Source organism: Lissotriton helveticus, chromosome 3_1 (assembly GCF_964261635.1).
Source record: "Lissotriton helveticus chromosome 3_1, aLisHel1.1, whole genome shotgun sequence".
Lineage (NCBI taxonomy): Eukaryota > Metazoa > Chordata > Amphibia > Caudata > Salamandridae > Lissotriton > Lissotriton helveticus.
Window position 1 is genome coordinate 604,872,099 of NC_136061.1, and position 25,343 is coordinate 604,897,441.

The window sequence follows — 25,343 nt, forward strand, 5'->3', positions numbered from 1 at the left end:
TCTTAACCTGTTTTGTTTACCCCACATTTTGTATATACCACTTTTTAAGCCTATTTATGAGTTGTACTGTGATGTCTTTACAATTTTGTATGCTTGTACTATACTGTCGAACTCCTGGATACCTTTTCTATATTGCAACTGGCATAGTCTGTTTTCTATATTCTTTCACATTTCTCTACCAGTCTTTTTTAAACCCATTGGTTTTTCACTTTATCCAAGTTCCAATTTGTCAGTAGCGTGTCATGTGATGAAGATCACGCTGGACCGGTCGATACGTATCATGGTGGACACTGGTCTGTTTTGCACTCTGAGGTGTTATCAAGATTAATAAATAAATGAACTTTGCAAGCAACTTTGAGTAATTGAAGGCGTTTTTGTGGTCCGTACCAGGATCGTTGTACTTTGTATGTATACCGCCAAAACACATTTGTTTCTGGAGAAATAAACTTCTTCAAACGCCCCAGAGAGTGCTTATTTTCTTGCTACTAAAAAGAAAAGGAGCGATAATATGTATATATATATATGACTTAATATTAGTGACTCTGGACATCGAGTCGTTATATACGAGTATCCAACATGATTGTGGTCTAAAGGGGGTGGAATACTTTTTGAACACCAGACCAGTAGCATACGCATTGCACAGCAAGATGTTATTGTCACTTATCACCTGGTGCCTCGACAATAATTTTTTCTCCTTTGGTAAGGATCTGTTCAGGCAGAAGCAGGGGTTGGCCATGGGGGCTTGCTTTTCCCCGAGCTATGCGTGCTTGCACGTAGGGCTCTGGGAGAGGCGGGTCCTCATGGCTAAATATGGAGACATCTTTGAGCAGAATATTATTTATTGGCTACGTTTTATTGACGACGTTTTTATAATTTGGAAGGGGGACAGCAAAAGTGCACAGGACTTCATTGATCAGATCAATGAGAATGAGTATAACCTACACTTCACTTCACACATCAGTTCAACCACCATTGAATTCCTAGATGTACGCATACAGGCAGTAGACTAAAAATTAATAACAAGTGCCTTTAGGAAACCCACGGCAGGCCATGCATTATTGCATGCCACCAGTGCGCACCCTAAACACTTAATCGCAAGCATTCCCTTCGGGGAACTCTTGCGACTAAAGCGTATCTGCAGTACACCAGAGGAATATGAAAAATGCAAGGTAGAGACAGTGGAACGGTTTAGAAGAAGGGGTTACACAGAAAGCGTTCTAACTAAAGCAGTCCTGAAAGCTAATAACAGAACTAGGGAGACCCTACTTCCAGTCAGCCATGATGATAAGAAAACAAACAAACGGGAGGATAAAGAGGCACCCAGCCTATTACGACCTGCAGGAGCGCAAGATCAAATCTATTGTAAGTAAAAATTGGCCCATAGTCTTGACTGACAATATCCTGAAGGATAGATTACCAGAAAGACCAACTGTAACCTTCAGGAAATGCAAAACTATGGAGGCGTATTTATCTAAACCCGTGGCAGAAGGAGCTTTGGTTAAAACGTGGCTACCTGTTAAACAGGGGTTCTTCAAGTGTGCTACCTGCCGAGCGTGCAAGTTTGGTGTGAATACCACAAAATACAGAACACCCTTCAGAGAACAGGAACAAAAGATCAGGGGCAATTTTGACTGCCGCACAGATTTTGCAGTATATATTCTCACATGCACCTGTGGGCTTAGGTATGTGGGCAGCACCAAGCACCAGGTGCACGTGAGAAAACTGCAGCACATTAGAGCCATCATCAACTGCGACCCAGCTTACCCGGTCGCCGGGCATTTCAAATCTGTGCATAACAAAGACATCAACTGTCTAAGGTACTTTGTTATCGATCACGTCCCCATACCCAGAAAAGGAGGCAATAGGGAGATACTCCTAAGACAGCTCGAGACAAAATACATCTTGAACCTGAATAGCAAATTTCCTAACGGCTTAAATAACACAGAAGATTTGCATACTTTTCTTTGAGATTCACCCTTTGATTTGTCACTACTATTAATTCACATAAGTCCTCTTATATTGTAGAATTCTAAGAAGACAACAAGAGGAAGGAACATTAAGAGAATTTTGTCTACCAACCAGTTGAATTTTTCTGCAGGCTTGCAGGGATTTATATTGTGATGAACTCAGTTATGACAGTTGGTGGTTACACACATGGGCGAACTTCAACAACGGTTACACCACTCCCTAAATAGTGCTGAAACAAAATGGTAGAACACTATCTGATTCTCGAATATGTACAGAGCTTCACTGTTATTAGATGTAATAATTTTATGATTCACTCATTTTTTTAGGGTATAGCACTTTGGTAAATTTAGAATATAACTGAACGAGCATCTGGGGGACACCTGGGACCAGGTGTCGAACTGTAATATCTTTGAGCCTAGCAACTTTGCACATTTCTGTATAAAAAGACGAAGCATGCATTCATAGCGAATTTGCACATACGCAACTGCATTGAGGCAGTAATTTTGCACGAGGTCTGTGTTTTTCCAAAGGGATACAAATGGGTAGAACATGGACTATTTAACACACAGGCGCATTTTGCACATGCTTTTCCAGCATTGAGGCTGGAATTCTTGCACAATTAAATGCGGTATATCAAATGCATATGTATATAATGGTAGAGATATATTTTTTATTTATATATAGATATATTTTTTTCATTGTACTTGATATGTTATTGTGTATATAATTGTAAATAATTTGAATATGTATAATAATGCATAGTGCAATATTTGTACTAGGGTTCATTATTTGCGTATTTTTTTATATATTTATATGTGTGCTTAAAACATCATTAATGCGTTTGTGCTGCTAGATTGTGTGGTTATAATTTTGCCACGCTTGAGATCTTTTAATATAAATCAAAAATGTATTTGAATGCTGCTCATATTAAGAGAATGCCGTTCTTATCTCCAACACCAGTATGTCTTCACCTTTTATTGTCACGTTGTGTGCAAATGAAAAAAATTAGTATTTAAAGATATTACGGATGACATGACTGTTATGTGATCAAGGGTAGTGTCTATCCGAAACGCGTCATGCCAAAAGAAACAGAGAGGTTATAATAAACTGACCTGTGTACTGGAAAGCTGTCTGGTGGTCCGTGATTTCTGCATGCCGCGCTGGAGAAGCAGAAAGTTGGTGGAATATATATGAATATATATATATATATATATTTAATTAAATTCACAGTGTGCAGAAAAGCAACTCGCGCACTCGGTAGTAAGGATATATCAGGTGTTTATTTACTCAGTCTGACTGAGTAAATAAACACCTGATATATCCTTACTATCGAGTGCGCGAGTTGCTTTTCTGCACACTGTGAATTTAATTGAATTTTCGGCTGATGGGTTCGCCGAGGAAACGCGCCACCCGACCATGGGAGTAGGATCCCGGAAGAGCCCTTTGCGCTACTAATAATAACTACTAATAATAAAAAAAAAAAAAATATATATATATATATATATATATATATATATATATATATATATATATATATATATATATATATATATATATTTATATGCATCACAAAACGCCCTTGCGCTCAGGCGTGCACTCCCAGTGCCCCTGCATTGTTATCCTTGTGGCGACACTCATTCTCACAGCCTGCAATGATTGCCATGTCTGACGCGTTTCGAGGACCCCGCCTCTTAATCATGGACTGCTTGCAGCAACAAGGAAAGGCTCACCTGTGATTGTAGTTCGTTTTTATTAACAACCAATTCCCACAATGGGCGTGGCTAGCATTGTTGGCCACATGTGCATGCTGGTACTTGCAGTTACATTCAGGTAAGTTTCAGTGTTCCACCTATAGTAGGCTTCCATGTTACTGTGTTTTAAAAGCAATTTAATAACCTTTAGTAGGTAGGCTGCTCGTTCTGTGTGTCTTCATTAGCCATGGGACATCGTTCCTTTAGAGCGGAGTTCGTCTCCTCCCCAGACTTTCACCTTGGAAATGGTGCTCGAGCCTGTTACCGCGGCTCGGGCAGCCGCGTCCAATTTTTGCATCACAAAACGCCCTTGCGCTCAGGCGTGCACTCCCAGTGCCCCTGCATTGTTATCCTCGTGGCGACACTCATTCTCACAGCCTGCAACGATTGCCATGTCCGACGCGTTTCGAGGACCACGCCTCTTAATCATGGACTGCTTGCAGCAACAAGGAAAGGCTCACCTGTGATTGTAGTTCGTTTTTATTAACAACCAATTCCCACAATGGGCGTGGCTAGCATTGTTGGCCACATGTGCATGCTGGTACTTGCAGTTACATTCAGGTAAGTTTCAGTGTTCCGCCTATAGTAGGCTTCCATGTTACTGTGTTTTAAAAGCAATTTAATAACCTTTAGTAGGTAGGCTGCTCGTTCTGTGTGTCTTCATTAGCCATGGGACATCGTTCCTTTAGAGCGGAGTTCGTCTCCTCCCCAGACTTTCACCTTGGAAATGGTGCTCGAGCCTGTTACCGCGCTCGGGCAGCCGCGTCCAATTTTTGCATCACAAATCGCCCTTGCGCTCAGGCGTGCACTCCCAGTGCCCCTGCATTGTTATCCTCGTGGCGACACTCATTCTCACAGCCTGCAATGATTGCCATGTCCGACGCGTTTCGAGGACCCCGCCTCTTAATCATGGACTGCTTACAGCAAGAAGGAAAGGCTCACCTGTGATTGTAGTTCCTTTTTATTACCAACCAATTCCCACAATGGGCGTGATTAACATTGTTGGCCACATGTTCATGCTGGTACTTGCAGTTACATTCAGGTAAGTTTCAGTGTTCCACCTATAGTAGGCATCCATGTTACTGTGTTTTAAAAGCAATTTAATAACCTTTAGTAGGTAGGCTGCTCGTTCTGTGTGCCTTCATTAGCCATGGGACATCGTTCCTTTAGAGCGGAGTTCGTCTCCTCCCCAGACTTTCACCTTGGAAATGGTGCTCGAGCTTTTAAAACACAGTAACATGGAAGCCTACTATAGGTGGAACACGGAAACTTACCTGAATGTAACTGCAAGCATATGTGGCCAACAATGCTAGCCACGCCCATTGTGGGAATTGGTTGTTAATAAAAACGAACTACAATCACAGGTGAGCCTTTCCTTGTTGCTGCAAGCAATCATTGCAGGCTGTGAGAATGAGTGTCGCCACGAGGATAACAATGCAGGGGCACTGGGAGTGCACGCCTGAGCGTAAGGGCGTTTTGTGATGCATATATATAAATATATATATATATATATTACCTACTGGCGGTCGCCAGTAGGTATATATAGTTAGGATTTTTTCTCTATGGGTTTTTTTAAAATTCTATGTCTAATAACTTTGGCGTTTGTGGACGGAATTGGCTGAAATTTTCAGGAAAATGGCACATTTTGTTTCTGAGCAGCCCTTGAAAATTTGGGGGGGGTTCGTCAAGGGGGGGCTGAGAAAAAAGGGGGGTCCCAAAACGTGTTTTTAACATTGAGTTTTCCATAGGGCGGTTGGCCTCACTTTTAGCCCGAACGGCTGAATGGATTTGCACGAAACTTGGCAAAATTGTAGGGACTGGCAGCCCGATGTGCCTTTTGTAGGTCTCAATATATGTGCTCCAGTGGATTTTGAGAAATTAACGTTTAAAAAAAGATATATATCTGTAACAGCGGACCGGGCAGCGCTCCAGGATGCGTACTTTTCGCGCAACGGAGCTTTGTGAAGCGAAGCTGATTGGTTCTCCGGCGTCTGTCAACATTCCAAACAGTCCGTAGCGGCCGCCATCTTGTCTCTCGGTAGGATCGAGAGACAAGAGGAGGCCAAAGCGAAGGGGCAAATGACCATAAGGGGGAATAGTAGATCCTCGCTGACCCCCTACGTTTGATGTGGAGGTTTTAAAAGGGCCCCGCGGGGCAAAAAAAAAAATAATAATAATAATCGAACGGCTGAATGGATTTGCACGAAACTTGGCAAAATATTAGGGACTGGTAGCCCGATGTGCCTTTGCTAGGTCTCAATATATGTGCTCCAGTGGATTTTGAGAAATTAACGTTCAAAAAAAGATATATATCTGTAACAGCGCTCCGCTTCGCGTACTTTCCGCGTTACGGAGCTTTGCGAAGCTGATTGGTTCTCCGGCGTCTGTCAACATTCCAAACAGTCCGTAGCGGCCGCCATCTTGTCTCTCGGTAGGATTGAGAGACAAGAGGAGGCCAAAGCGAAGGGGGAAATGACCATAAGGGTGCATAGTAGATCCTTCCTGACCTCTTAGGTTTGATGTACCATTTTGCCAAGTTTGGTGTAATTCCGTTCAGCCATTCAGGCTGTAGACGTATGTAAATGTCCTATGGAAAATTGCATGGGGAAAACACATTTGAAAGTGTTGAAATTTAGAACCAATTAAAATGTTACTTTGGTTTTGTATTTGTGTGTGATGAAAGTTAATTGGTTATGTATATATTTCAAATGAGAGGAAACCACAGCCATTTTGTGATACTACTGTCTGAGGTACATTTGTGAGGAATTTTTGGTGGTGAATTTCTGGTGTTTGATTTACACAGTACTAACACTTCTCCTACTTTTAAAAAGGTGAGTTGTTAATTTGTAAGGGGAACTATGTTGTACACTTGAAGATAATTTGAAAAAAAAATTCTGTTATTTATTTGCAGTCCTTCTGTTATACTAAATACTTGATAAAGTTAGTTTTATATTATGTATTACTAAAAACGATAAATGAAAGTGATTATTTTTTTCTGCAATTTACAGCAAGCAATTTCAAAATAAAATGGCTCACAATGAAGAGACCGTGGCAATTTCTTTTGAATTGTCCACTACATTGATTGAAATTGAGAGCACCAATGATGAAATATTGTCACAAGGAGGACATGACTTGTATGATTCCATTAGATTGATTGAAATGGACAGCACCAAGAATGAAATATTGTCACAAGGAGATGACTTGAATGATTCCACTACATTGATTGAAATTGAGAGCACCAATAATGAAATATTGTCACAAGGAGGAGATGACTTGTATGATTCCATTAGATTGATTGAAATGGACAGCACCAATAATGAAATATTGTCACAAGGAGGAGATGACTTGAATGATTCCACTACATTGATTGAAATTGAGAGCACCAATAATGAAATATTGTCACGAGGAGATGACTTGAATGATTCCACTACATTGATTGAAATTGACAGCACCAATAATGAAATATTGTCACAAGGAGGAGATGACTTGAATGATTTTTTTGATCAATCTCTTGATGGCGAATTTATCGAGTGTTTGGAGACCATAGAGTTACAAGAATCATCATTGGAGACTTTTCATGAGGACATTGCTGATGAGGACATGTTACTAGTTCTTTCAAATTTAGAAAATTCTGAAGAATAAATTTATATTTAGAAATCAAAAATTGTTTGAGACATTATTCATTTTTATTTTTAATTTATGAGGTTGTAGCGAAGTGATTGTAGTATAAAATGAGACTTATAGTATAGAGTGCAACATTTTTATGTTACATGGTAAGTTTACTCATATTTACTTCCCTTCTGCCACTATATTATCTCCAATGTGTATTTGACATCTCTTCTTCATCTCCGGCCTCCTTTCTCTCACTGTGTGTCTCCGATGCATCTTATCGCTGCTATTTTGTGTAATTACAGAAGAGAGTAAAATAAAATAGTTCGGAACGTGAAAAGGGGGCAAAGTAGAGTACTCCTCACCCCCTAGGCCTTTTTAGGCGGTCCCAAAAGGATCAGTTTCTGCTTTCCTGAGAGATTATGGTATGAGTTCCATATACCACAATAACTTGCATTACAACATGCAAGATATCTATCTCCTATTACCAACTTTTGGAGATATTCGCGCTAAGCGCGAATATCTCCAAAAAGTAAGACCTGCCCTGAGCAGTTCTTAGCCATGTTATCCAATGGGAGGTGGATAACATGGCTAAGAGCATTAGCTCGGTAATGCATGAATATCGCTGAGTTTTTAGCGATATTCATGCATTGCGGCCGTTTATTATCGCATTTGCGATAAACCTTGATAATAGCAAGGTTTATCTTCGATAATTTCTGACGATGCTTAGTGGTAAAAAATTCGTTGGTAAGCATCGTTAGCGATAAATATCGCTTAACTTTGGTAATATGCCCCAACGTCTGTTAACGTTCGATTCGAAGGAAATGAGGAAGTGTTGAAAAACATTGTCTGCGCCATCTTGCCTTTTTTGAAATGCCACACTTTTGTCGTGCACGGCAGCCATTTTAGATGTCTTGACCAGACCCACTCTCTGCACGCTGTCAATTCGTAGCATGGCTCCTCATCCACGCAAGCATCTTCCCCAGGCACTGGTCACCACCGCTCTCTGTCTTATGCATGGGCAATAAACCTCCCCCCATCTGCGCTGCTCTTCCCTGAGAATCACACTCTGTGCCCGCCCGACACCTCCCTTTCGCTCTATTCACTACCGCACCCTCTGACACTCCTCTTCCTCTGTGTCCGATTGTCCAGGCTATCAGCTAGCCCTGCAGATGTAGTTTATGGCCCCAGCTGTAAAGAATCACCCCTCTTCAAAGGAGTTATAGTAGATCAAGGCCCACACCCGATGAGATCCGTCACACCACACGTGTTCCTACTATCTGAAAACCATCCTGTATTGTGATTGGGGAGGGGACCGAGCCTGAAGCGGAAGATTCCAGGAATGACTCTTTGTACATCAAAGTTTTTACAATTATGTGTCACATTAAAAATATATAGCACTCCAACAAAGTAGTAGGAATATAAAACTTTAATAACATATAAATATATACAACAAAACAAAAACAGTAAAAACATTTAAACAACGAAGAGACCGTGGCAATTTCTTTTGAATTATCCAATAGATTTATTGAAATTGACAGCACCAATAATGAAATATTCTTGTCAGTAGCGGTCTGTTGTGCGAATAGTTCCAAGGCAGCAGAACGCGCTGAAATCTAGATGGCACGAAGGTGATGTCTAGTAAGTTGCCGCCCAGCAAATAACGGCGTGGGGCGCCGCGGGGGTGAGTGAGTCCAGTAGGCACCACAGCTATTCTTACCGGCATTGCAGAATTACTGCTGGGGACAATGCCTGTGCTGTAGCAGGGTCACAGCAGAAACAAAAAGGATTCTGTTGAAGATGTTGTTGGTTTTCAATTTGAAAACAGTTCTGGTGTCAACTGCTATGCTAATGTAGTGGTTAATGTTTTGTTTTCTCTAGAAAATGTAAAAGAGGGGGAGGCAGTCCAAAGTTCCGTTAAAAGGGCAAAGGAAAGGATCGGTGGTTTGAACTATCAGTCAAAAAGGGGAGGGGGTGCAATAATTTTTCCTACCGGGTCACACTGTGCTTTCACCGGAAGTGAGGTCTGCAGGATTCTAGTAATTCAAAGTGAGGCTGGCGCCAGCATGGGAGCGCCGACGTCCCGCGGATACAGTTTCGTCACTCCACGGGCGATCATGGCAGTCATTCCCCATCGGGGGTCGGAGACTCCCGCGGCTCCTCTAGAATCTTCAAGGTCGTGGAGGACTACGGTGGTGGAGTCAACCAGTGACCGGGCCATTTCTTTATGCTGGGCCCGCTCTTGCCAGGTCGACCGCCATTTTGAGAGTTCGGCAGCTACCGGCGATCGCGGGGTCACATGAGCGGACGGGCTCCACCCTGCCGGGCGAGACGTTGCAGCATGGCCACAGTGGAAGAACCCTTTTCCGGGCGCCTGGAGCGCTGAGGGTGCAGCTGGGAAGCCTCCACCTGGGGAGGCGGGAGAGGCCTGTTCGCACCGTCTCTCCCTCCCAGTGCACCCCACGGCGTCTCGCTTGAGATTTGTTATGGCCGGACCAGGCGATGAGGACGAGGGGGGGGGGGGTCGGAGGCATGTGCAAGACATCCCCCCCCAGTGTTGTCGCAGCCATTATTCAAGAAAGAAGAAGTGTCCCGTCCGTCTTCGGGCCGGGCTTCCGGTAGATGTCGGCCGGACGCCCCTGGCTCTGGCCCCATGAACGGGTTTCTTGGTTTATCGGCTGCAGCCGGATCCCGTCGGCCTCGGCCCCCCGACCGTTGGTGGTCGGACCGGAAGAGCATGTGGCGGGACTACCTGCAACTCTCAAGGGCCACCGCGGCCGGACTGGGAGAGAGAGGGGAGGGTCGAGGAGACATTCCCCCCCCCCTGCAACTGTTCAGCGTTGTAAAGGCAATCCCCTGGCCGGGTCCCGCTGGCCTCGGCCTCTCCTCCGGCTACACCCTACGTTAGGATCTCCTGGCCGAGGCGTGGCAGCAGGACCTGCCTTATATGGGCTGCTCCCGGCTGGGCGTAGTCGGAACCCTGCCCCACCTTGGAAGTTTCCAGAGTGGGGGCGGATGTTCTACTGACTTGCATTTTCCGTAGTCTATCGATTTTTTTGGCGTGGCAGGCGGTGGGACAGCGAGGGGTGATTTGGTTTCTCTTACTGTTTTTCTGGTCTCTCACCACTGGCATATTTTAACGTTTTCTTGTTTCTAGGACATTAATAGGTTTTATCATTACGTTATGTTATCGTTTCTTTGTTCGTTGTTTAATAAAAGTTCATGTTCATCAGTGGCCTACTGATTTTCGTTTTCCTATTCTTTTCTTTCCAGGTTGTTTCATGCTAAAGTTTCTGTTAACAGGATACAGTGATCACTTCGTTATTATTGCATATGTCCTTTTCACTAGGGGTGCTCTCTGGTTGGGCCAGATGACGTATCTCTAGTAAATGGTCCGGGTGAAACAGGTGCATCAATCAGTGGGGAGTAGATAGGCATGACAGATTACAACGGGGGAGAAAGGTCCGCATTACGTACCCTTTCACTACTTGCAAAGATTTTCCTACGTTTATTTGCAAACAGGGAATACCTCCAAAAAGAACTAATTCCCAAACAGTCAATGTTAGGACAATCAATCAATCAATGAGGAATGAAATAGGTACGACGTGTAAAAGGCTTGCGTTACCTACCCTTCACTATCTGCAAAGGGAGAGAGAATATTCCTATTCTTCCTCGTTTGCAGGCAGAGAAGATCCTTAAGAGAATTAACTTCGAACAATTCAATGCTCGATTCAAACAATCAACAAGGGGTACTGTGAACACAAATGAACGCCGCTTATGTACATACGCATTGCTATTTTCAACAGGTTGTTCCTAATGTTTCTATTTTAGCGAGGTCAAAAAGAGATCCCATTAGTGGCCTACTGATTTTGCTCGATTCCTTTTGTTTTTTTACACGATTTTTCGCTATCTGCAAAGACTAAACAGAGTATTGCGACTCTGTGCTTGTTTGTAAATAGAGAATGAACCAAAGAGAACAATCAATCAAATGGAGAGAGAAGCAGGCACGACGGATTACAAAGGGGGCAAAGGGCTGCGTTAACTACCCTTCACTATCTGCAAAGAGAGAGTACTCCTAATAGAAATGAGGGGTGGGGGGCAGCATTCAAAGCAGATCAGTGTGCATAAACACGAAAATGTTTTTACTTACCACGTACTTGACATTCGACAGCTTATGATATTTGCTATTAAAAAACCATTGAAATTCACTGAAAAAACCATAGGTTATAGACCATATATAGTTAGGAATTAGCATTTACAAAACCTTGAAAATTCACTGAAAAAACCATAGGTTATACACCATATATAGTTAGGAATTAGCATTTAAAAAACCTTATTTTACTCACACAAAACCATTGAAATTCCATATATAGTTAGTTGCACTAACTATATATCGCGCACCCGCAATCCACTGCTGATCATGTCACATATTACATCATTCATGACATGGTCAGTGACATCACTGATGACATCTCAAATGACATCACTGATGAGATCACTGATGACATCTCATTTGACATCAATGACCACATCACTGATGATATCATTCATGTGACAATACAATGCATCTCCTCACGTTTTAATATAACCTCTGTTTCACCCAGTGTTAAATAAAGAGTATAATTTTTGAAACCATTGACACACCAATACTAGTTACTACATACGTACTCACTGATTCCTACGTCTACACACACATTCACTCATTCACCCATACAATCATTCATACATACAATCACTCATCTTTACAACACTATCATATGCACTCATACACCTATACAGACACTTACACTCTGCCACTCATCCATGGAGTTACTCACACACCTAGTCAGTCCTGTAAAGAATCAATCACACTTCCATTTTCTTGTCTATACAGTTAAACATAGAGCACCTTACATTTTCAAACATATACTAACACATACTTACTTTCTTATACAATCATTGATACAAGTACACATTGATCTGCACAGTCACACACCTCCCAGCCAGCCACACACACACTCAGTCTCCTATACAAATACTTGGAGAATCAATCAATAACCCATATAGTTAATCATATAGCTACTGATCAACACATGCAGCAGTTTACAGAACAACAGACATAATGATGCACAAATTAAGACAGTTTAGTCACTAACCCATGCACTCAGTGAGACACATTTAATCACTCACTCATACATTCAGTCATGCACCTACTAAATCCTTCGTCCAGACACTTATACATCTACTCATTCTTCAATATGTAAAACATATTTAAACTTTACAGAAACACACAGTCACTGGATGATGTCATCAGTGATCTCATCAGTGATGTCATTTGAGATGTCATCAGTGATGTCACTGACCATGTCATGAATGATGTAATATGTGACATGATCAGCAGTGGATTGCGGGTGCGCGATATATAGTTAGTGCAACTAACTATATATGGAATTTCAATGGTTTTGTGTGAGTAAAATAACGTTTTTTAAATGCTAATTCCTAACTATATATGGTGTATAACCTATGGTTTTTTCAGTGAATTTTCAAGGTTTTGTAAATGCTAATTCCTAACTATATATGGTCTATAACCTATGGTTTTTTCAGTGAATATATATATATATATATATATATATATATATATGAAGAAAGCAGTCCAGATTCCGAATAGATGTCGGAATCAACGGTCGGGACCTCAAAATGCCTCGCAACCAGCAGCAAACACAGCCTCAAGGAAAATAAATCCACCAGTGGAAACAGGGAAGACGTAGTTTTATTTAGGGTGACGCGTTTCACTCTACAAGAGAGCTTGTTCATTTTTTTTTTCCCCACCAAATGCCACAAACGCTGCCGAACAACTTGCGGGCGGGTGCCTCCGCTGTGATTGTGGCAGTCAGGAAAACATTAACAACCAAATTCCTATTACAGGAAATCACAGAGTCACTCTGCGGTTCACAGTCTTCACTTTAATTTGGCAGACGTGTTTCAGCAATTATGACTTTTTCAATGCCATAGTGTTCCCATTAACCATTTTACCACATTTAAAACACTCCTGTCTCCTCTTCATTTGACAAGAAATAGTGCAGGCCATATCGTCTTTCATCAGTGGAGGCAAAACAACCAGTTGGAATGCCGTTGACTGTATCTAGATCCCTTAGAGCGCCAGCAGATGGTGCTACGGAATGTACTCTGATTGGCTGTAGTCAGTGACTTGCCCAGTACCGGGTGTCTGGCTGACTTCGTCCTAAATAATGCTAACATTAGTGAACTAGGAAAAACGACATTTGGTTGCAAGTTGTGGTGCTCAGGAGCAGCCCTCCTCAATGCAACATACAGAATACTTAATTACAGCGACATGTGCCCAGTTCCTGCTGCACCAGCTCTAGGTTTATATGTCTTTGAAAATCCAACCCTCATATTACTGTTGGCGAGAATATGGAAAAACCAACAAAGGAAGGGACCAAACATATTTAAACTTTCCAAAGAGTAAGCAAAAGAAGAAAGGAGTCGGACTCCTCAATACAAAAAAGAGCCCAGAGTCACTCAGAAAAGTAGATGTTTATGCTGGAAAAGGGTAAGATGGTTAGGAAGAATACGAAACCTTTTTACATGCACAGCTAGGAAAACATAACCATTGCCTCCCGAGAAATAAATGGACAACGGAGGCTGCAATGAGACTACTGAAAGCCCCCCCCCCGGGCCCCCCCCTTTTTTTCCTGGTCCTCAGTCATCTCCCATGTATATCATGTATATCCTCTGCACCATGTAAATATAATTTTCTTTTTCTTTTTTCTTAATAAAATCTACTGAAATAAAAAAAAAATACTCGAGTGAATCTACTCTGTAAAATCACATAAGCATATGTGGGTGGTATATCGAATTGTGTACAAGACCTTCTTCCAAGTCACCACTATTTTTAACTAAGTAGACATCAATCCAAGCGATTGTCTCATTAAACAATGTATTAAACATGCAAGCTTATTGGGTTTTGTACAGCAATGATGCACTGGATAGAGAACGTTATGCAGTGCTCTTTTACTAGGACTCATGTTTCCACTTTAAAGATACAGACCTTGAAGGTGTGACGTATGACTTCACAAAGAGAACTAGTTTTGCAGCTGGAAGTAATTAGTTGGGCCTACTTAGACACATACAAAGTGATCTCTGTTTCCACGATAATCTAATTATCAACATATTTATCTCACGTTCACACTTTCTCACAACAAAGATGACTTCTGCATGATTACATGTGATGTAGAGGATGTAAACTTGTGATACTTTCAGACAGGTTGTTCATAAAGTGCGCGAAGGTGTTACAGTGTCAGACTGCAAGGAAATTGACATGAGCAAATAACTCTGGGGCCATATTATCAAGCATGGGGCATGGGCGATACATTATCGCCGCTTTTATCGCCCATGCTTGATAATATGGCCCTGGTGTTTTAACTGGCACTATTTTTACATTAATCTTAGATACAAGGGAAAGTGCTTGACATCAGAGTCAAGCGCACCTTTAGTCTACAGATCTTTATGACAGAATATTCAGTGTTTGCTGTGATTTTTTAATACCATGATTTTTGTTTTATTTCTGAGTCAATGTGAATGTTACACTATTTAGAACACCACAAAAATAAAGCACAGTAAAGGAAAACATTATCTCTAAAGTTGCCTTTTAAAAAAATGTAGATAAAACCTAGTAATGCAATATGTAGTGTAATTGAAGTCTCCAGATCCATTTGTGGAAAAACGAAGTGCTCACTTGTTTCAAATGCAAGCCTGCCCTTAAATAGACAATTGCTTTTTCTCATCAAAGACTTGCAGAAAATGTAATTGTTTTTTCCCTTTTGATGTTTCTATGACCCACTTGAATAGTTACCCTCTCCCTCTTCTGGCTGCTACAGTAAGCTATTTGAGACAAATGCGTGTGTGTTGAGCGACGGGAAGACATTTTGAGGTGCAACAAGGACCACACAACATTTTATCTTTTAAAGGCTGCCTACAGAAACACATTGGAGATACAAGACAAACCAAGTCAATAAATCTTTATTCGGCCAATATAGAAAATAAAAGCACGTTAATAAATCGTAGAGACTTAAAATCAAAATTAATACCTAGATTTTTAAAAGAAACCATTAGTGCATGTTCTTTTCCGATTTGACACAAATAAAAACCAAATAAGGCCAATTGTAAAATGGGCAAGTAAGGGCAACACATAAAAGAGAGGTACATAATCACAGAATAAGGAGTTTAAAAATTGACTTATAAAGTGTAGAAGTGTCAGTGCATTCACAGGAACAGAATTGTCGAGATCAATCCATTATGAGTACCATGATTAAGTGTGTGCAAGTTCTACCCATGCATGCTGAAAACAAATGGGAGCTCTCGAATCCTTAAACAACTTCTTCATTTGTCTTAGGCTACCTAAAAGAAAGCTTGCAACCCCAAAGCAGACCATGGAGGAAGAAAACATTTGTAAATACAACAGAGCAGGTCATACTTGTGCAAACTGATAGGTCCTTACCAAAGAGAAGATACATTTTTCCGCAGGGTACTATAAAAGTCACAAAAGAACATTAAGTGGTGGTGTGCCGCTCTGAAAAATTATCACAAGGACGTGGCATTAAAGAACCTGACTTTAGGAATCCTTTGGAGACAGCTAAAGACCAGTGTATAAAATTAAATCTGAATCCGATCAACAGGAAATGATAATGAACATTATTGACAAACAACAAGTAGGGCTGCACCTGCGGGCTTGGGCTGAACATTATATATTGTCTCACAGTGGGCTTAGCGAGTTCCATGCCTTCCCTTTCTCCGAGCTTCCTAGCCAAAAACATGTTTTTGATATCCCTCATATCACTGGGGTGTAGTGGTCTTTTGTTCGTAAACAGGTCAGAGCAGCCTATCTTCCTCAACTGCTCCATGACATAACCTAGCCAGGTAATACACAAGGCCCCCACGAGTGTGATACAGTAATCTAAGACATGTTGGTTTAAAATAGTAATGGGACTTGACCATATTCTCTGTTAGTGCATTTTATGGTGCAACTGCAATAAGGTCAGAAATATAGCCCAGGCAAAGCTCTTCATGCATCATGAAGGAAGGGGTGCAGGTGAGAACAGCAAGAAGTCTGTGCAAGAATTTATTCTCAACCACCTGCAGTTCTCGTACATCTTTATACCCCCACACATCTCAACCGTAGGTGGCCATTCTCATAAAAAAACACTCCCAAATAAGGGACTGTAGAAACTTTGGTGAATTCTCCTCCCCTGCAGAAAACTTGAGGCTGATAGCATTCGGGTTGCCAATTATCATGGTAAGGGAAAAATTAGTTGAAAGATCTAAAGAATCCAAAAAATCGATAAAAGTATTTAGGAGATTTTGGAAACTCACAGCAGTTTAAGGGAGCAACACAGCATCATCTGTGTATAATAAAGATAGAAAAAATTGTGTACCAGCTCTGATAATGTCTCTACAGGCTGCTGATAATACAACCGCTAGCTTATTAATATTGAGGGAAAACAGAAGGGGGGCCAGAATGCACCCCTGCCTTACCCCTCTCTTGAACTACCAGGAAGCCGACAAGCAGCCGTTCTCATTGTACCTCAGGTGTGTTGGTGCCTTGATCCAGTGTCCCTCTACCCTGCCTAAAACCATACTGCAGATCTGAAATATTGTTAACATTTTCTAACCAAGAGGTTATACGCTCCAGGACCACCTTACCCATAATCTTTGTGGCTGGGTCTAAGAGGAAAATCGGGCGAAAACATGCTGAGTTGTCCCTCGCGCCTATTTTTAAAAATAAGTAGAATAATGGCCTCAACCCAAGAAGAGGGGAAGCCACACATGTCCATGTCAGGATCTTAGCCCAGGTCAGAGGGTCCGTTTTTTAAAGATTTGGAGGGACCCCATCAGGGCCCGGCACTTTAGCCCCAGCTGTCACCAAAATGGCCTTATACACCTTTTCTACATTAAAAGACAGTAGTGAAATTTCAGTACTATAGGTCCCTTCAAAATTTGGAACCCATCTCTCTGAAGCTATAGTACAGTCCACTCTGGAGTTTGGTGAATCTGAGAAGAAAGTGCTGTTTACCACATCCCAAAATTTGGTACTATAAGCCAGCACACTGTTCTGACATATGGCCTCCCACAACCGCTCCCTATTAAAACAAATTCTCTGCTGAGTGGCAAGTTTATATGCTCTCCTACATATCCTGACCCTTTCCTAAACCCTGGGTTTCTGATTAAGTGCCATCATTAGGTTCCTGTGTGTCTTGGAGCAATAGCGATCAAACCACTTTTTCCACTTGATAGAATTGGTTCTACATGGTTAAGTTGTCGGCGATCTACTTAGTTAATTTATTAAATGACTCTAATACAGATCTGTCCTGTGTTCCACTGTTAAGGCGAAATGCCGCCTCACCTGCACTTTCCACATACAGGTTGTCTAAAAAGGCCTCTGATATCCCTTTCTCCCACTTTGATCTATGTACTTGATCCCTAGTGCTAGGTTGTACGGCTTTACAATGCGTGCTTTTACACCGCGTGCCGTTACAACGTGGTTTTTTCAACGCAAGTCGTTACCACGACTTGCGTTGGAGGGGTGCGGACTTAGGAATTTTTTAATTTACTATTCTAACACCAGCCTACGTACAGTAGGGAAGGTGTTGGATAGTAAATAAAAAAATTCCTTGTCCTGCAGCGCCCTCCAGTGCAAGTCGTGGTAACGACTTGCGTTGAAAAAAACGCGTTGTAACGGCACGGGGTGTAACAGCCGGGTCGTAAACGCTGTTCCCCCTTGTGCTAATGGTGCTGTCCGAAATGCTTCTACCTTCCTCCTCTGGTACATCTAGGGTCCAGGCCATTATGGGATTATGGTAGCTGAAACTGCTCCAAGAAACTCTCAGTTATGAACTGCAGACACCAAGGGGGCAGAAATCATGATAGAATTAATGATGGTGGAGCAACCCCGTAACTGAATAAGTTGGAACAGAATCACCCGCGCCTATCTGCTCAAGGCAATGCAGATTGTTAGCTGCGAGGAGCTCTTCTAGTCAGAGACCTTGGTCTGTGTGCTCGAAGTGGGAGACCAACGGTATTGCGCCAGATGGCCTTTCACAAAAGTGCAATCAAGCTGACAAAGATGTATATTAAAATAGCCTACAATTATAACCTCATAATATGAACATCTCTCCATAATGTTCAAGAAACCCTTCCAATGTGGCAATATGTTCGGCTTCAACCTTTCTGCAAAAGGAGTTATAAAAATGCACTACCAACAAAGGGGGATGATTTGTAAACTTCAGCTTCACGTCTAACAAATGGGATGAGTGGCATTCCACCACACTGGAGGGGCAAGGACTTTTGAGTGAGACCAAAACAAAAAGGTCACCCTTGGCTTGTCCGACTGGGGAAGGGGATGCAGTTTAAACAAGCATTGGCAAAGCCAATAGGTCTCGCAATGGCTTTACTTTTTTTTTTATTATTATATACTGATCTGAGTTGGATTGGAAAATTAAAAGCATAAAGATTTTGGAATGCCAAAAAAAAGCCAATCGTAGCCAAGCGAGCCATTTTTAGGAACAGAGGAACACACTTGTGATCTCTTGTGCCCAGGTCAAGAGCAACCACTGGTAGTACTGCAGGAAGCACCCCATCCCTACTCACCCCCACCCCTCGGCTGTCGGGGTGAATAGAAACAAACCTCCCTTACCTGTCTAGTGCTGTGCCCACACCTATTTCCCAGACAGTTACAGCTGAGCGGGGCACGGGTGAGCACGGGAGGGGGCCGCAAAAAAAGACAACATGGACAACGGAGAAGGTGGGCAGGAACAAAGGGAATAGGGACAACAGGGGCAACAGGGGAGGGGGCGAGAGCAAAGGGAACAAGGACAAAAGGAGGGGGCGGGAGAAAAGTAAAAGATGGCAGGAAATTCCTAAAGAAACCGACTTACTAAAAAAGCTGAGGCAAAAGAAAAAGTAGTGCGGGTACCAACACATATGGTCCATATCAAAAGGATCAATGCAGCAGGGTCAATGGCCAGGGCGCTAAGGAGTGGGTGAGTTGATGAAAAAGAGCGTATGAATGCGTGAGTCAATATGAGTGGGAGGGTCAATAAATTGTAATATTGATGAAAATTTGATGGGAATCCTGTCAGTCGAAGCCCTGTGCATCTTTTCTGGTTCTGAAAGATGAGTGATTTAAGGCATACACTACAGGAATCTATGTTTGATGCCATGGTTACGGGTTCAAATCCAGATGGGTATACACCCTTCGATCCTTCAAAGATTAATAAAATAAAAACTGTTGAGCTGACAAAAAATGTATAACTTTTCTTCAGCTCCAACTTATCTATATGTTCATGTAAGCTCTCCAAATACATAATATGAAGAAAATACCCTCAATCTATTTGATAAAGGATTTCTCTAACTTTGAGCTATGGAATTAATATATTCCTCACTCCTTTTCTGCTTGAGACCACAGGCATGGTTTCTGAAACTGCAAGTAATAACGTTGGTTGCTGTTCAATTTGAAATGTGTACAACATATCACTTTTATAGCAGAGCACTGCTGTCCCTCTGCAACAAAAACACACAATGACACACATACAGGTTCAAGCTTTCACAGACAGAGGCACACAATTGTAGGCAGATACACCTATTAATTAGGCAGATGTACAGACATGCAGACCTAGATACACAAAAACACACATAGATAGATAATGACAGAGGAAAACAAGCAAAATCATAAGCACACACATATACATCAGATAAGGTTTCAAATTAGTATATTCTCATATTAGAAACCAGAACATGAAAGATTCCTGGTATAATGACTGGGAAGGACAAAACAGTGCTCTAAGCATGACTAAATATAACTTGCCAGTAATGGTAGTTTTCTTCACTTGTGTGCCATGAGTAAATTTGTTTGTCTGTAGAAACAGCTTTTAAAATTAACGTGAGAACCAAGCACTGGTGTGCGGTATACGACGAGGGCGCTGTTAGAAGTGTGAGACAGTCTGGGGTGGGCGGTGTGAGGAGACGTTGGGGGGACTAAGTGAGAAGCAAATGTTGGTGGGTAGAATGTAGTGGCGAGATACCGTGGGCAGAGTGAGAAGCAGACAGAGGTGGGCAGTGTGACATGCTTTAATGTGAGGAGACGCTGAATAGGGTGAAGAGGCAACAATCCGAGGTGAGTAGTTTTAAGAAACAATCTGACTGGGCCACAGGGCAAATCAGCTTGGTAGATGAGTATGGGCATGTCTGACTCTTTCCGGTCCCGTTTGATAGTCTAGTAGGTATTTTTCTTAATGTTACTAGAAACATTACCTGCAGCCAACATCCATGCATCCTGCCTCCCATGTCTTCAGGGCACCTATACAAATGTCTTTAGAAACGTGAAAAGCAGTCAGAGGTGAACGATGGTGAGAGATACCGATGGTTGTTTGAGCACCATAGCTGGACAGAGTGAGGAGCAGGTACCGGTATGATGGACTCTAAACATAACAGCCCTCTGTCCACACTCTCACCAAGTTTGCACTCAGCTGCCGGATCTGAGCTGCAGACACTCACCGTCGCCCCCGCACAGGAATTAACTCTTCCACAGGTGAGGAGGAGCGCTGGGTCCGGCCATTCCTGGAGCCTGGGAAAAGGGATGTGAAAAAAAGACAACCCAGGCAGTAGGCGGAACGGGGTCACGGCACCCGCGCTTTACTTTAACATGGTTAAAGGTAAAGCTCGGGTGCTGCCATTGTTGGAAACATAAACAAATCGATTTTTTTCTATTTCTTTCCTTTTTCAACAATCGCAGCATCAAGGCTTTACCTCTAACTATGTTAAAGTAAAGCGCGGGTGCTGCGATTGTAGCAAAAGTAAACAAATAGAAAAAGATCTTTTTTTTTAACTTTTTCAACAATCGCGGCACCCGTGCTTTAGCTTAACATGGCTAAAGGTATAGCGTGTGTTGCGAAAGTGAAAAACAAGTGTAATAAAAATAAATACATTCCTTGTTTCTGAGTTTATGAATTAAAATTGCGGGGGGAGAGGTGTCCAAGCAAACAGAAACGCATTGAGGCGTGAAAGAGTTATTGCTGATCCGTGCACTTGGGAGAGCGAGAGGAAATCCAGATGGCGCCTCTGCTCGTGCCTGTGCACGTAACCGCATGTCTATGCCACCCAAAAAGCTGGGTCGGATTTTTAAAGCCCACTCAATAAAAGTCTCGCCCGGGACAGCGCATGCGCAGGCTCAGGCGAGACCTAAAAAACGAGGAGAATCCATCCATGAAGAAGGACTCACCAGTGTCTGAGGATTCCTGCAGCACAACTACGTGGCAATACCCAAGAGTTCTCAGCTACATGGCGTTGTCTGTTTTGGCCTTCAATCCCGCGATATCCCAGGACATTATCTTCATAAGAGAGGGAGAACTTTGGAGATACAGTTTAAGCACTAAATAAGAAAAAATGTATTACCTCTATATTATTGATGCTCAGTAGCCTCCATCGATTATTGCTGCTCAGGACCCTTCTTTGTGATATGCCAGGCAATACAACAAGGACTTGCCTGAGTGGAGATCATCCACTTTTGCAAGCTTTGGAAGAATAAAATAGGCTTGGGGCATGAACCACAATACAAAATTGTCCTTTTTGGCCTATGAGAAGAGGGGAAATTCGGCGGGCCTATTTACAAGGTAAATTTACAAATGAGTGAGTCTACACATATAAATTAACCAGTACACTTTGGAGTAAATGTACTACTTTTGGCAAATCAACATTTCCATATTTAAATTGACTTCAGTGTGCAGATTTACATGCCTCTACCTCCTGAAACCAGAGAATGGCACCAAATGTTTGAGTGCAGTTGCTCCAAAAATCCTTAAGATGACATTGGGTAAAGAGAGAGACAGAAGTAGAGGTAGGCAGAGAGTAAAGGTAGGCATCCGAAGAGTGACCGCCGGTGGCAGATCGTTCTCCCACCTCGCTGCCAAGACCGGGAACACCCTCCCCATCCACCTATGGCAGATCCAAGACCCACTGTCCTTCAGAAGACTCCTCAAGACCTGGCTTTTCGATCAGTAGCAGCATTCCCCCACCCCCCAGAGCCTTGAGACCCTCACAGGTAAGTAGTGCGCTTTATGTATGCTTTGATTGATTGATTGATTGATTGATTGATTGAAAGAGGGAACATTCACTAACAAGGACCACGTAAGCAACATAGTAGACACTTTCTACCAAAGGCATTACAAATCCACATCTATATCCAGGAGTCAATAGGCATGTATAATGACTGAGAAAATGTCTACATAATATGTGAAGTCCTCCAGCCTTACACAAAGACATTAAAATAATTCTCAATGAACAAAAGATGATCACCTAATTAAAAATATGACCAGAAAACAATACCATTAATACATCCTCACAAGATGAATCCGACTCTGGTTAGCGCGGTTGACCCAGAACAATGTGGAAAGTGTCAAGACTGTACTAAATGTCCTCCCTCATAGTACATAAATACTTTACAATCAGACGTAGTTCTCCTCAATTGTTAATATGTAAATACTCACAACAGTGACTTAAACAGAAAGATTTTTCATTGTCTTTATTTTTTCACATCACTTCATTATTTCATTTCTTTTCATTTCATTTCTTTCTTTTTTCTTTTTCTTTTTCTATATATTATCTCTTTTCTTTTATATATTGTTTCAGAATCAAACATTTAACAGACCAAAAGAATAAATACAATCATTACAATCAATATTATTTAAACATACCTATACAAAAAACACAAACACTATCCCTGGACTGTATTCAATGAATACATACATCTCATACCCATTCATACCCATCCACACACTCACAAAACTTCATACACCTTGCATCTGTACAGGTCTGACCCTTTGCTGAGCCTTGCGCTCTAAACCTTTACAAACTGTGTTATGCAGAGGTTCCGCTGGTCATCTGTTAACATCTACCATTTCACTATGGGCCCTCCTAATGTAATGTTCTGGAATGTCAAAGGTCTTCTAGACAGAATCAAATATTTTGCAGTGTTGAGAAATGCTTAGCGCTACCTCCCCTCTATCCTAATGCTACAGGAGACACACCTGATGGGGACCAAATGTCAATTTCTGGCAAGGCAGGGGTTTGACAGGGTCTACTACTTACAAACGGCAGGAGGGAAAACACCCAGTTACAATGGCTATCCCATGAAATTCTATACCAAATACAAGGATATCCTGGCACCTCACCTGTTAGCCCTCTATAAAGAAGTGTTTCGGAAGGCCTCATTCCCCCAATACCTTGACTAGGCCACTACAGTGGTCAAACCTAAGATGCATCCATCTCCCACCTCCTGTGCTGATTACCGATTACTGGCCAATTCCCTACAGCCGGTTTTACAATCTTTAATCCACCAAGACCAATGTGGCTTCATGCCAGCAAGGAGTATAAGGCACCTTTTGAGACCTCAGCATGTGGCACTTGCCCACCATCATAGACATTCCTCTCCACTGGCCTTAATTTTTGTAGATTTTTGAGAAGGCCTTTGATATGGTGGACTTGGGGTACCTGACTCACATACTTAGAGGCCTGCGTTAGGGGACTGATGCAAATCTTATACTCTACCCCGAAGGCCTGAGCCCAAATCAATGGGATGATTTGCTACACCTTTCTCATCCGGCGAGGGACCAGACAGGGTTGCCCTTTGACCCCCTCCTTTTCGTGCTAGCCATCGAGCCCCTGGCTCAACTTATTCAGTGTGACTCACTGTTTAGAGGGTGGAAGTGAGATGCAGGACAAGAGGACCGCATCGCACTCCTTACAGATGACGTACTGCTGTATCTCTCCAACCCACAACATATTGTGGCCCGCGATGTCTCAGAGTTCTGTAACTGTTCGCAGAGGATTCCGGACTAACAATCAATCCAGCCACATAGATTTTAGTGCTGCTCGCACGCTCAAGGGGCTGCATAGATTAGCAAATCATTATCCCAATACATCGTCTTGGTTTCCGGTATATGAGGATACTCGTGGCTCTCAACCCAGCCTTGACCTGGTCACTTGATATTACTCCTCTCACCTGCAAGGTCAAAGTGGATCTTAAGAAATGGCAGACATTAAATGTTATGGGTCTAATAGCACTCTACAAAATGATGACACTGCTCCAATTTCTGTATCTCCTTCAACATTTCCCCTACAATATCCCATGCTTCTGGTTCAGGTAGATAGATTCTTTGGCCGTTTGCTTTTTGTGGTATGATTCCAGACCTCGTTTAGCCTTAATCACCTGCCAACTTGCTTCCTATGAAGGGGGCCTTGGGATTGCTAAATTGGCATCCCAACTATTAATCTTCAATGACTGGTTCAGCGAGGGGTGGTCGAACCCAGCCTACTGGTTGGAGATGGACATATTGAGATTTTCAAGAATTCTGGAATTGTTATATGACTGCCACAGTGATGATGGGAGATTTGGGGAAGGGAGTTGTCTCATTTATTGTACCTTGATCATAATTGCCCCACTTACAAAATTAGGCCCTTCACACTTGTTTGGACCTTTGGAGAACGCCAACTGGCATGATGCCCTAATGGCCCCCAGAGTCCTTACAATTTCCTCCAGGCTTAATTTAATACAGATATACTTTTACACTGTGTCTGCCAAGTTGTTTACAGAGGGCCTTGGAACAGGCCCTCGATGTGGCTCTCAAGCGCCGTCAAATTACTTTCACATGGTATGGACCTGCCCCATCATAACACGCTACTGTGAGGCGGTTTTGGCCGAGCTCTCACATGTGTTGGACCTGACAATGAACCTCTGCCTCTCCATCTCCTGGTCCAGTTGGGGGAGACGAAGATGTGGAAGGGTTCTGGTCAAATACAGTGTTGCTGAATACTGCCTTGCTTTTGGCCAAGAGAGACATTGCGACCCACGGAAAAGCCCCTAAGGCACCGAAGATGTAGTCATGGAGACATGGAGTGGATTGGTGTGCCCAGCCAGAGAAACCGGTGTATGAGGCATGGGGTTGACCTGCCAAGCACACCAGGGTT